The following is a 13,858-nucleotide window of genomic DNA, read 5'->3' on the forward strand; positions in this document are numbered from 1 at the left end:
GAAATCACCAATCAGCTGACATTTCTCGGTCGTTAATATTTAAAGGAGCTTCAAACGTGACATGAGTTTGAATAAAGTGTGTTTGTTTCCTTCTCGTGGTCCTCCTACACTCCCCGTCAGAAAAACAATGCGATGCTATATTCAAGTGCTTATGTTTATTGGTAGCAGGATAACACACTGCAAAATATTCTTGATGTTGGATATCAGAGACATTAAATACAACATGAAAGATATTACCAGTCCCATGTCCTGAATAGCTTGTGATTTAACTATGAAATTGGCTCTCAAATCTATGAAATGGTTGTTCACAGAAGGGAATGAGTTTCAAATTAGTTGACGAAGTCATTCAGTTTACAGGATGTACACAGAGGAAAAGCAGGCTGCAAACCAAGCGTGACCAAAGAGCTGGACGAGCAGTTATAAACGAACAAGAGGATGCATCATGCTGCTGACTCTGACCAGTTTGAGCAGCTCTGAAATAACAGAAGTGTTCCCAGTATCGCTTAATGTGCCTATTCATGCAATGACTGTTCGAAGAGACGAACACACATATTTTTGCAGATCACCTCTTGTACAACAGATCACCCTCGTTGTGATCCTAGTAACAATCCAACAACTTCACATCCACACTATGTTGATTCTGTAATCTCACATTACTCTCATTTATTTACATCGACACACATACACATGACTTTGCATTTTGCACACTGTCTATATTTAATATCTTTATATTTAATTTAATTTGTCATTAGTATTGTGTGCATGTATATTATTTACATAATACATACATATATATTTTATTTTATATTTTACTTTGTATACTTCTATTCTCTTTCATCCCTGTTTTTATGTTATATTTTATTTTTATTCTTGTAAAGTAGGTTTAGTTTATTGGGTGCTATCTGATTGACGACAAATTTCCCTTGGGGATTAATAAAGTATATATCTATCTATCTATACTAGAAAACAACACACTTATTGGCCTACTACTTTACGTCTTGTTTTCCTGACTTTTGGGACATACCAGTGACCTCTAAATGACCCTAACCCAAGTTTACTGTAAAACATATTAATGACGGCTATTATCCCCATTTTCCCCAAAATAAGTGACTCAGACTTGTAATCAGATCAGTATTTGCCCATGTAAGATGTGGGTAAAAACACGCACATGCCACACACACACACACACACACTGACCTGCACGTTTGGCTTCAAGGAGGGCTGACGCGAAATGCGAAGACCCTTCCAGGTTCTCGAAGGGCGAGGTGGGGTCCCATGCTGCTCCTGTTGATGAAGAAAGTCAGTGTGGCGTTTGGTCAGATCCAACCCAGGACGCCAAACTGCCGTGAGCCCTTGCGATTCCTCCTCCGCCCTACACACACACACACACACACACACACACACATTAAAATACTAAAATAGATTGAACAAATTGAAACAGGGAGACTGACATCTGACATTCTTCCCGGACAGATCATGAGATAGATAGAGATAGATAGATTATAGGCTACTTTATTAATCCCCAAGGGAAATTTGTTTGTATAGCAGTAGCAGCGCAATAACTAAACACACAAGAATAAAAAATAAAATATAAAAAACAGGGATGAAAGATATAGAAGTATACAAAGTAAAATATCAAATCAAATATATATGTATATATACAACATATATGCATACACAATACACAATACTAATGACAAATTAAATTAAATATAAAAATATTAAATATATATATATATATACATAAGAAGCAAGTTAAACTTTCTGAGAGAGTTGCAAATTGGACCAGAATAATATTCGGTTCTATTCCAAAATGTACCCGTTAAAGTGCCATGTGCTTGAAAGAAAAAGTAACGATTAAAATGTAAACCTCATATCCAGTAAATTTATCATTTTCATCTTTTGTGTCCCGGCGGTCTGGAGCTCCGTTTGTTTTAACATGTTTGTCAAGACCTTCGGAACTCAGACTCACGAACTGTGATCTGACTCTATACCGCTTGTTATCCCGAAAGAGGGAGAAGAGTGTGACTGGGGTTTGTGGTTGCTAAAGGCGTGAAACACGCCTCTGCACGCGCAGGAAAGCAATGCCGGCAGCCAATTTCCAACACGCCGGCCTCAGAAGAGGGTCAAGCTACTGAGAGACAATGTAAGAAGAATCGGCGTGTTTAAGAACATGAGCCACACACCTGAGATATGAATGACCTGAAAAGGCACAGAGAATACCGCTGCTGGATCATTGACTCTAGGAGAGCCACGAATCAAAGCTGGTGTGGAGAGTCAGCTGTGTTTTCAGTTGTCGATGTCAAATGTTCAATGAGGGTTTTTCCTGATAGTTACGCCAGAATCACGGGAGAAAGTTGCTGCAGAGACTCTCTGGTCTGTAATGTTAATAATGTGTGTGTGTGTGTGTAGAAGAAGAGAGTACAAAGTTGCTTCCTGCTAACTTGTTTATAATTAAAGAAGTAAACCCAGTTTTCTAATGAGACACACACGTTTAAAAGCTGTAACTCAATGTTCTGTTACGGTACATTTTCAATCAATCACTTCTTTTTTTTATTAATGACTACCGATTGAGGTGGATGTGGTTCCGGTAAAAAGCATGATGGGTAAACTCATAACAACAGTGTCTGAACATCAAATGATAGACATCATATATCACATTATTACATTTTAATTTATTTAGTTTTTATTGCTTCCATTTTATTTTATTTTAATATATACTTTTAAATGTAATATTGGTTTCTTGCTCTTCCACCTTGATTTACTCTTGACTCTCCTGTGAGTAATCAACTTTGTAAACATTGTTTTTAAAGGTGCGATATAAATAAAGCTATTATTATTAGACAGACAACTGACCAACACAACATTACTCACACAAAACCACAGTCGAGGAAACTCTGGACAGTATATTTAAGTTAACAGAAAGGTGCCCAGGCGCTTCGGATAACGGATAGAAGATGTTCCAAAGCTCTTATTTGTGATATAGTGATTAAGCTGATTGTAGGAGGAGCACATACCAGACGCTCCTGGTATAACCCCTCAGACCCATAAACTACAAGTAACAAGCGTCACGAGCTTGAACACATATATGCGTTCAACTAATCTCGAAGAATCCCGCTTAGTTTGGCGAGATAGTCTTAAAACATATAAGAAGGCCCTCCGTAACGTGCCAGAGCAGCCTATTACTCATCAGTAATAGAAAAAATAACCCCAGGTTTCTCTTCAGCACTGTAGCCAGGCTGACGAAGAGAGTCACAGCTCTGTGGAGCCGAGCATTCCTATAAACCTCAGTGGTAATGACTTTATGAACTTCTTTAATGAAAAGATTTTAACTATTAGGGACAAGATTAATAATCTCTTGCCCATAACCCAGTGCCAATCTGTCCTCAAGTGGAATGGCCGAAACCGCTGTATACCTGGTGTATATTTGGAGGGCTTTTCTCCCATCAACCGTGACCAATTATCTTCAACGGTTTCTACTTTGAACACGTCTACCTGTCTCTAGGACCCCATCCGGCCGCGGCTGGTAAAAGACGTTTCGCCTTTAATTGGCGGCTCTCTATTAGATATTATCAATGTGTCTCTGCTAACAGGCCACGTACCACACTCCTTCAAGGTGGCTGTTGTTAAACCTCTCCTGAAGAAGCCCACTCTGGATCCAGAGGTATTGGCTAACTACAGACCCATCTCTAACCTCCCCTTCCTCTCCAAGATCCTTGAGAAAGTGGTCGCAAATCAGTTGTGCGACTTTCTACATCATAATAGTTTATTTGAGAAATTTCAATCAGGATTTAGAAAACACCACAGCACCGAGACGGCACTGGTGAAATTACAAATGACCTCTTAATGGCAGCAGATAAAGGACTCCTCTCTGTCCTGGTCTTGTTAGACCTTAGTGCTGCATTGAGCACCATTGACCATGACATCCTGTTACAGAGACTGGAGCAGTCGATTGGCATTTCAGGCGCAGCACTAATTTGGTTTAAATCCTATTTATCAGATCGATCTCAGTTTGTATTTATGCTTGATGGCCTCGATAACCACCAACGTTAATCACGGAGTTCCACAAGGTTCTGTGCTTGGACCAATTTTATTTACCTTATACATGCTTCCTTTGGGCAATATTATCAGGAAACACTCCATAAACTTTCATTGTTATGCAGATGACACTCAACTATATTTATCGATAAAACCAGAGGAGAACAACCAACTCTGTAAAATTCAAGCATGTCTTAAAGACATAAAAACATGGATGACCTGCAACTTCTTGATGTTAAACTCAGACAAAGACAGTAATTTTAATCGGCCCTGAGCACCTCAGAGATCAATTATCCTGGTGATGTGGATTCTGTGAGCGACGCATTGCCCTGGCATCCAACACCACTGTAAAGAATCTTGGCGTTATTTTGATCGGGGACTTGTCCTTTAACTCCCACGTAAAGCAAATCTCAAGGACTGCATTCTTTCATCTACGTAATATTTAAAAAATCAGGCACATCTTGTCTCAAAAAAAGATGCAGAAAAATTGGTTCACTTAGCGTTCCGTTACTTGAGACTGGATTACTGCAACTCCTTATTAGCAGGCTGCTCTAATAAATCTCTCGTGAGGTCCTCCAGTTGATCCAGAATGCCGTAGCTCGTGTTCTCACTAAAACTAAGAAAGAGATCACATCACTCCTGCCTACTAAGCTGCTCTGCACTGGCTCCCAGTAAAATCAAGAATCCTTTTAAAATTCTTCTCTTAACGCGTACAAAGCCTTGATTGGTGATGCACCATCATATCTTAAGGAGCTTGGTACCATATTGCCCCACTAGAGAGCTACACAGCCACTAAATGCGGGACTACTTGTAGTGTCCTAGAGTCTTAAAAAGTAGAATGGGAGCCAGAGCCTTTGGTTATCAGCTCCTCTTTTATGGCAACCAGCTTCCAATTTCAGTCCGAGGCAGACACAGTCACCTCTCGTTTAGAGAGTAGACTTAAGACCTTCCTCTTTGACAGAGCTTATAGTTAGGGCTGAATCAGGTTCATCTGGTCCAGCTCTTGATATGCTGCTATTGTGGCTTGCATAGCTGCCGGGGACGTGCCTTAGGATGCACTGAGTACCTATCTCCTCTTTTTCTCTCCCAGGATGAATTTTCATCTCTCAATCACACGTTACTAACTCTGCTTTCTCCTGGAGTCCTTTTGACTTCACGTCTCATGGGGTCGCCGGACCCTATGAGGCGGCATAGAATCTATCTGCCTGATGGATCATCGAGGTCTGGGTCGTGGAATTCCTGCTCCTGATTCACGCCACTGTCCTGTTGAGACTCCGCTTCCACTGTTGGCGAGACTCCGCCCACCTCCTCCTCCCCACCGCCATCTGCCTGCTGATGGATGCGTGGAGGTCTCCATAAATGGAATATGCCTACTATGAACTATTCATACACTCTGTCATATTCATTGAATGTATTTTAACTCTAAATCTGTCCTTCTGTACATTACATCTATTGCATCTGTCCATCCTGGAGAGGGATCCTCCTCTGTTGCTCTCCTCCAGGTTTCTTCCTTTTTCCCCTGAAGGGTTATTTGGAGGTTTTCCTGGTCCGATGTGAGGTTTTGGGCAGTGGGATGTCTATGTGTACAGATTGTAAAGCACTCCGAGACAAATTTGTAATTTGTGAAATTGGCTATACATGAGACATTACACATTTACATGTCATTTATGGCAGACGCTTTTATCCAAAGCGACTTACAATAAGTGCAGCATTCAACCTAGAGTTCAACCTATACAAAATAAACTGAATTGAATTGAACTGAATATAATAATAGTGTTATTGACCATGCACTGCAGTACCAAACTGTTTCAGGTGAGGGTGAGTATGCTCTCAACTGGCGGCCGTGAGATGCATTTTGTTTCATTTAAAATGATAGCTTGTATTTATGATCGATACTTGACATATAACAGCAATAAATGTCTTCCCATCAAAATACCAACAGTGTCCACCCACCTAGTTGGTGTGAGTTGTAGTGCATGAACCAGGAGGCGGTTGTTGCCCACGTACACTTGGCCCACGCATGTATCGTCTTTCCCCAGCATCATGTCTTTCATACAGTGCAGATCCGCCATCGCATCAGCACTTGCAGGGTCCGGGTGGTTGTCATAGCTGACACGTCACCCCGGACCCAGTAGTGGATGCCCTGAGATTCAAGTGGACGTAGAATAGATTAAAATGGTTGTGTGTGAAACACATTTTGGACCTCCACCCACATCCCTCATACAGAAGAAATACATCTAACCCCGGATAGAAACTGAATAATGGAGCGGATAGGTGTGTTACTTGGGAGAAAGCGGCGTCTCAGCACCCACAGAGTTGTTAGAGCCGCCTGGTTTTCATTGGTCAGGACGATAACCCAAGGAGGGTCGAAGGAGAACCAGGCCACCGGAGAAGGCAAACATGGTCACTATGAGTCCACTTAGCGCAGCAGTAATACATAGTTTGCATTATATCATTAGCTATCCCCTGATCAATAAGGACTCATCGTCACCAGGAAACCAAGCCCCATGATAACAAGGATAACTCCTTGTCATAATAAGAAATTCAAATACTCATGTCAGGATAATGTTATAATGATATACAGAATCTAATAGCAAACTTATTTTAAGTTGTATTTGTATGTATACAACAATAAACATGTGAATGTTAAAAATTGCTGAAAATGATGATCCGTCAAATAGAAAAAGAAATGATTTGTTACGGATGCGGTGTGGAGGACCAAACGCAGTACTTCACAAAACAGAGTTTGATTCTGGTAATAGAACAATGGACAACACCACACAGGAACAACAACAAAAAGATCTGACATCGTAGACAAACAGAAGGGGACACAGATTAAAATACACAGGGGAACTTAGGACACAGGTGGAGACACAGGGAAACAATCAGGGCGCGGGTTGGAACAATCAGGAAAGAAACAGACAAGCACAGAGGGAAGAGCAGTGGAACAGGAACGAGACAGGACTTCACCATAAATAGGAAACACTCAAATCCCCAATAAAGATTTCTTTGTTAAATAAGCAGAAATTAATTGTTGTATCAGACAATATTATAACTAACCAGAACGGCACCTGTAGAGCCGCGAGACACCGCATATCACAAGATTAGCATTGAATTATGAACATTTTGGCATTAGTTGCATGCCAATTGAGGGAAATTGACCGCGTATGGTGAAAAGAAGATGTTGACTCATGACCTTTTGACCTTGACCCGATTGGGATCCCAAAACTAATCATATGGTCCCTGGATACAACCAATCATCCCACCAATTTAGCGTATTCAAGAAGATTGTGACCTTTTTCATGACCTTGACCTTGACCATCAACCTAAATATAATCAATGGTCCCCGGATAACAACCAATCACGCACCAAAGGTCGCCATGCGATCTGCTTAATGCTTTTTGACTTGGCGCGAATAACACGCATCGCCCACGCATATACAAATAACATATCGCATGAATAAAACATTACCTCCGTGTGATTTCAGTAACGCGTATCGGCTAATTGTGGCAATGAAAATGCACACTTTGTCAAGACTGTATGTGATTATTTTTATAAAGTCAGCAGCTGGTCAGACTCACGGAGTTGACAAGGTTCTGATGCGACTGCTGGCCTCATCAGGGCTTCCCTGGGTGGACGATTGACGCCCGGGCCAGCTGGTTCCAGACGTGTCCGCTGTTACATTAACACACATTGTCGTGTTGTTCCTTCTCGACAGAGCATGCCTGAACCACGCACGGGCATATATAACGCCTGTCTGATGTGGAAGGGGAGTTTATAGCTGCAGTATAAAGCGCACCTGCCACACACACACACACACAAACTATCACACACACAGAGACACACTAAAGGCACAACACAAACTAGAAACATCAGGAGGAATCTCATCACCTCTGCCTGAAGGCAGAAATGCTTCATCAGCTGATAATAACCAGATGCAAATTCCGGAACTGGAAGCGTGAGCATACAACACACACACACACACATATACACACACACGCATACACACAGAAAAAGATTTATAACGATATTACAGAAATTGAGCATACAGATTCAAAGTTTGACCGCAGCCTCATTCACTCGTCGTACTTTTCTCTGTGTCAGAAGAGGAGGAAAGAGGCGAGTTGGCGAGAAAGAGGGTGGGTGATAAACGTTATCAGTCAGAAAACCGACCAATGCCTGTTGCTGAAACTACAAATGGAGACAGAGCCCTGTGTGACTCTCACCTTCATCCCACTGTAGCTTGTGGAAGATGTTGTCAACCTTTTTTCATCCCCTTCTTCTCTGACCCTTTCTTTTCTTAACTTCCTTCCTTGCCCTATTCAGCTTTGTTTTTCTTTCTTTTCTCCGCTTCCTCCATTCTTTCCGCTGTATAATATTCTTTTCCTTCCTTTTCTTCTTGAGATTACCATGTTTCCTCTTGGCCCTTATTCCTCCCATGGTTGAAGTGGTGCTAATACCTGTAAAGCACAATGTTTTCAGTATTACCACTGAAAAGAAATATTTTCATCACTAGAAAAGTTAATGTTGTATATGAACTGTTGAATTAGCATTTCGGTTTAAATTATTTTGAGTGTTTGAAAGCTGCCCTCAAGACACAGACTTGTTCCATCGTGAGGGTGGTCATAGATTCAGACTGAGCATTCTCAGTTAAACTTAGGTCACTCTGAGTCTTTAAAATGTTTCATAGTTGGGACTTGTATGTCGCTAGTCTGTTTAAAAAAAGCTGAAGACTACTGTTGCGTCGAATTGATCCTGAAGATACACTTTGCTTTTAACAAATGCACCTGAACGAGCTTTGTGCGAATAATTTCCTTTGCATCACTACTCAGTTGGTCATTTTGTTTATTACTAATTGTTTTATGTTGGCGATATTCGTGTGGTAGCTATTCACCATCTTTAATTGTAAAGGCTTGAGGAGCGAAACCAGCACCGATATAGGTCGCGTTTGCCAGGCCGGGGTGTGGCTGTGGGTCCCATGTCGATCTGTTGAGAACTAACGTTTAGCAGACACAAGAAAAGCACCATAAAGCCGTGGCAGCCCACCCACCCACCCCTCGCCACACACAGCCACACACATCCTGCCCACCATCAGAGGTTTTGAGCACCACCGCCTTGCTGGTCCCACACCGTACAGCATTGTGGTGGCTTTCTCACCCCGCACAGGAGTTGCCAGCGAAGGCCGCCCATAGCATACACCGTCTCATTCCCCGCCACATGTTCTCCTGAGGGTACACACACATACTTAATAGCATCAAATGCAGACATACGCACGGCTGTTTGAAACCCCGCCCAGTAACAACAGCATATATGGACTCAAGCATAAAGACCTGCACACTAAAATTGCATGTACTGATGGCACTAACACACACACAAACTACCATCTGCTTTTAGTCAGAGATGAGCAGCAGGCCAATTAATAATGAAATCAAAAGGAAGGATGTAATTTACCCATGACGTCGTGTGATGCCCAATAACGATAATAGCAAGTTTTGAAAGAGGACAGACCACCAAGTCCTCCTGCCGCTGTCACAGCCCAGGATGGGCTTCCCTCGATGGCGCTGGACAGGGCGCAGGACCCTCCAGGCCAGGTGGCGCTGCTGTTCCCGGTGCAGCACTTCTCCAGCCGCAAGTGAGAGAGCCAGCACGAGGTTCAGGCTCCACTGACAGAAAAATGATGATGAGACGCAAGATCATGGTAATTGATTGAGAGGGTTAAGACGAGGAGAGAAATGAAAGGGTGAGGAGAAAGAGCTAAAGGAAACAACCACAGAGCGTTTACTGTATCGTATAAAAACATGTCTGGTTCATTTGGGAATCGTGGAGCTTTTAAGTCGGGCCTCCAGCAGCATCATGAAGAACATCATTGTGCTGGTTCCTTTGTTTTCTTCCCCAACCAGTTAGTTCTAATGGACAACCTTTGAGATGCAACCGCCCAGTTGACAAGACAGACAAAATACATCTGGTAATTCCAGATCTGCAGATCGTGAATCTATTGTTAATTAGAAAATCAAAATGAAGGATTCAGTATGATTAAATGATTTTCTAACACATGTCCTAGTCTGTCTGAGCCTGGTAAAACGTGTACATTATTGCAGACCGTATCCAAAAGGAGCGAAACAAACACACAAAACAACATCAGGAGTAAAAAATAACCACTGAACACACGAGGAGATCTCAGAGTGATGATGAATTTGCAGTGTCATGATACAGAGGAACAGGGTTGATGTTATATCTGCACTGCCGACTAGTGATCAATATTTATGATATGTGTGACAGTATTTGTAAGCTGTGTGTCTTGATTCAGCTACAACCACCATATCCCGCAGACAATATTTGACTGCCTGTGTTCATATTTGCAGCAGGATATTCTTCTAGTATTTGAAGGATGCTATAATTTTAAATCCACATATTCAAGGCGTTAATTAAAAAGAACCGAATTGAAAAAGTTAACCTCGAATTGTTATCTATAGAAGCACAGAATTCAGGATTCTTGAAATTTGGGGATTGATGTTATTGAATAATTTTTCTGATTATATTTACTGATAGAGTATTGTTATTATTTCCATAGAAAAGTCAAAGGACCAGTCATTAAGAATAGCATGGGAAACAGAGGCTACTCAGGCTACACATTTTCGTGGACTTATATATGGAAACGCAGTCTGTGAGGTAATTATTCCAAGAGGTGTATGCTCATTGAGAGGAGCTGAAAACAACAACCATGCAGAGCATTCAGGTAAGATCGCCAGGACAACAACGGGATTCTCCTGCACATCTGTAAATATGACGTTGGTTTGGATGTTTTAATGCAAGAGTTACTGGCTGACTAAAGATGACATAAAGTGCTGCAACTGAGAGTGAGATCATGCAGAGATTTAGAAACTTGACAAGAGGTAAATATTCACATGAAGGTTAGAAGTTGCTAAGTCACCAAAAATGACCACAACAGCACGTAAAGCTTCCTTGTTATTCATTTTCAAACTGTAAATGTTTTTGTTTTAACCATATACCATTGACTTGTGGTGGTCATACTATTAGAATTTATAAATACTTAAATCATGGGGTTATTTTGAAAGATGTAGGTATTGTATGTCATCAATGTAAATGTTGTATCATCAGTATATTAGGGACACAGTAGGAGTTTCTTTCCCAAATATCCAATATTAGATCAGAAAACCGTAACTACAAAGACGCATAAACTACTTAATATGAAGGTTTGGTCTTTTTGCTAAATCAGTTTCTGTTGTTGTATCATTTTCTCATTTCATATAAATCAGGTCGGCCAATCACTTTTGTTACTTTGAATATTCCATGAGTTTTGTACTTTACATCTTCCGTTTATTTGATTTTGACTTTCATAGGAGAGAGTTGAATTACAAATGAACCTCTGTTTGGATCACTTCACAATGGAGAGCATTAAACACAACAAGACACAATCTGAGAAATTCAAACTGTGTAGGGTTTGTTGAGCATGAAACCGGGATTTTCCATTGGAGGGCATTGAGGTCAGAAGATTGTGGGGGTGAGCATCTGGAGGAGGATCCTATAATAAGACTTGGTTGATATTTTTTGGACCGCCTGTATTTTTTATCTCACTTAAATAGAAAATTAAAAGTCTTTTGCAAAGATGACCTTGACGTTGTTAAACACACCCAGCGCCTGGTTCCCGCTTATAAAGACTCCACCTGAACACAGATGCGTCGGTTTTCCTTTGGTTGACTCGTTGCTGTTTTGTTTGTCAGAAGAACAATTTCACACTGATTACTGACCCATGTAAGTGTTTAGTTTATATGTTCAAAGAATGTATTTCTTTTAACTCGACTAATGCCCCATTAATCGCTAGGTATATTTAGAGTTCAAGTTGTATCATTATTAATAAAATAAGTGGGCGGATGCTTTATTTTTATCAATGAATTGCCCAACTACTTCTTGAAGTTTCGGTAACAAATATACAGGTCAAATTAAATGGGAAACCACGTCTGTAGTGTTTGCCCCAGTTTATGAAAGTTTTAGTTAGTTGAGTGGTTGTTCATTTACAGGGCACATCAAGACTGGAAGAAACTAGTGATCCAGAGAGTAACTCATTCAGTTCAGATTTACAACATAACTTATAAATTAGAGAATAATTTCAGGCTACTTATGTGAAGCAGAGTGTAGTTGCTCAGAAGCTTCCAACCACCTGCACGTTCCATGTTTCAACTCCATTGCTTTGTTCCTGATGGTCAATGGGGACGGACAGTGGGGAACAGATGGGCTCATGTCTGACCTTAAAACAATCGACATCGAACCCTGATCTTTATTCAAGCCAGATACAATGAGAGATAATATGCAGAGTGTTGATTATATTATTAATGTAAGACACACATGATTCAGTAGAAGACCTCTTGAATCCGTGAGCACGTTAGAAACACTTACATACGCTGAACTGTTGCTGCCGCAACAGCCGCTGAATAGCTAATCAGCCGTACATTGTTAGCAAGCAGAAGAGACCTCTGAAGGCAAGAGACCAAAACCACAGTTTGTATGAGATTATTCAAATATAATGATCAGCTTTTTGATGCTAGAGGTTTTTTGCCGCTTCTTGTATGGTTTCATGAAGGACTCCACCATACCGTACATTTTTATGTTGTCATTCCAAAAATGCTGTCCGTCCAGCGTAAAGTGGATCCCCACAGGTTGGTTCTGTTTCTCTTCCTGTTTTTCCCATTAAAATATTTTTTGGGATGGCTCAGAATTCAATTGAAAGGGACAGAAGAGGGTGTTTAATGCCTCCTGGTTGTAAATTCCTGAGCTCCCCATGTTTGTGATTTAGATAAGTTGGGCAATATAATAAGATTGTAGCATTCTGTGGCTCAGAGGTTTAAAAGTATAAGAAAATAACCCATGGATGTTCACCACAGCCAGCTCAATGCCTGTGCAGGCAGAGAACAACAGGAAACTTTTGCCATGATGATTTGGAGCGTCGCCTGGATTCCAAGATGAGTTACCCTCTCAAGTAGTCTTCAATATTGAAGAGTGAATACACCATGTCGCCCAAGAACATCATTTAATTGACCCAAATGATCTCCTTTAAATGAACTGAACGAATAGTTTACTTTTGCAAACTATTGACCCTTAAATGCACGTGGTTCTTTAACTGAAGTGAGCGATAAGATAAGATGTGTCATTATGTTCAAATGGCATAATGACACAATCAGTTGCATTATGGGAAATGTAGAGTGGAGATCGACCCGTACTATATAATATAAGTCAGGATCTCTCAGCTGCAGCCTCAGCCTCATCTACATTGAAAGTGATGGTTCTTTTTCAATCAGTTCTTTGTTAGACCCCCCCCCCCCATCTTTATGAGCTCACTACTAAATGGATGGATTACTCCTTTAAATACAAGTGTGAATACAGAGAAGTTAAGAATACGATTAGTTGATTAAAAACAATTCATAGGAATTAGAATCAAGGTACGATACAGTTAACAAAGGTATAATACATTATTGACATTTGAGTAGGTAGTGTGTGTTTTCCCGTCTTCACCTTTGCCCTGGTAGAAGTCCAGCTGCAGGATGGTTTGGAGCAGCGAGTCGGTGCCGAGGGTGAGGTCAAACTCAGGGCCTACTTTTGGCTCCAGGGCCCCCTTCACCCACTGGTCCTGAGATGATATGGTTAAGCGACATGTAATTGCTGCCTGCAATCATAATAATATGTAAACTAATCTTAAAATAACTTGAAACATATAAATGACTCTGCTATTCTATGTCCCTGATCAGATGTTTGAGATAGTTGACGATATAAAGTTATAAGACGAGCTGTAAAACTGGCAAAACTA

General features: G+C 40.9%; 1 pseudogene; it reads right to left on the bottom strand.

The window, feature by feature from the left end:
- Positions 1-9,129: 9,129 nt before the first annotated feature.
- The window catches only part of LOC130203025 (tripartite motif-containing protein 67-like), a 32,576-nt pseudogene continuing 27,847 nt past the window's right edge, over positions 9,130-13,858 (bottom strand).

This window comes from Pseudoliparis swirei, chromosome 12, assembly GCF_029220125.1.
Source record: "Pseudoliparis swirei isolate HS2019 ecotype Mariana Trench chromosome 12, NWPU_hadal_v1, whole genome shotgun sequence".
NCBI classification, from domain to species: Eukaryota; Metazoa; Chordata; class Actinopteri; order Perciformes; family Liparidae; genus Pseudoliparis; species Pseudoliparis swirei.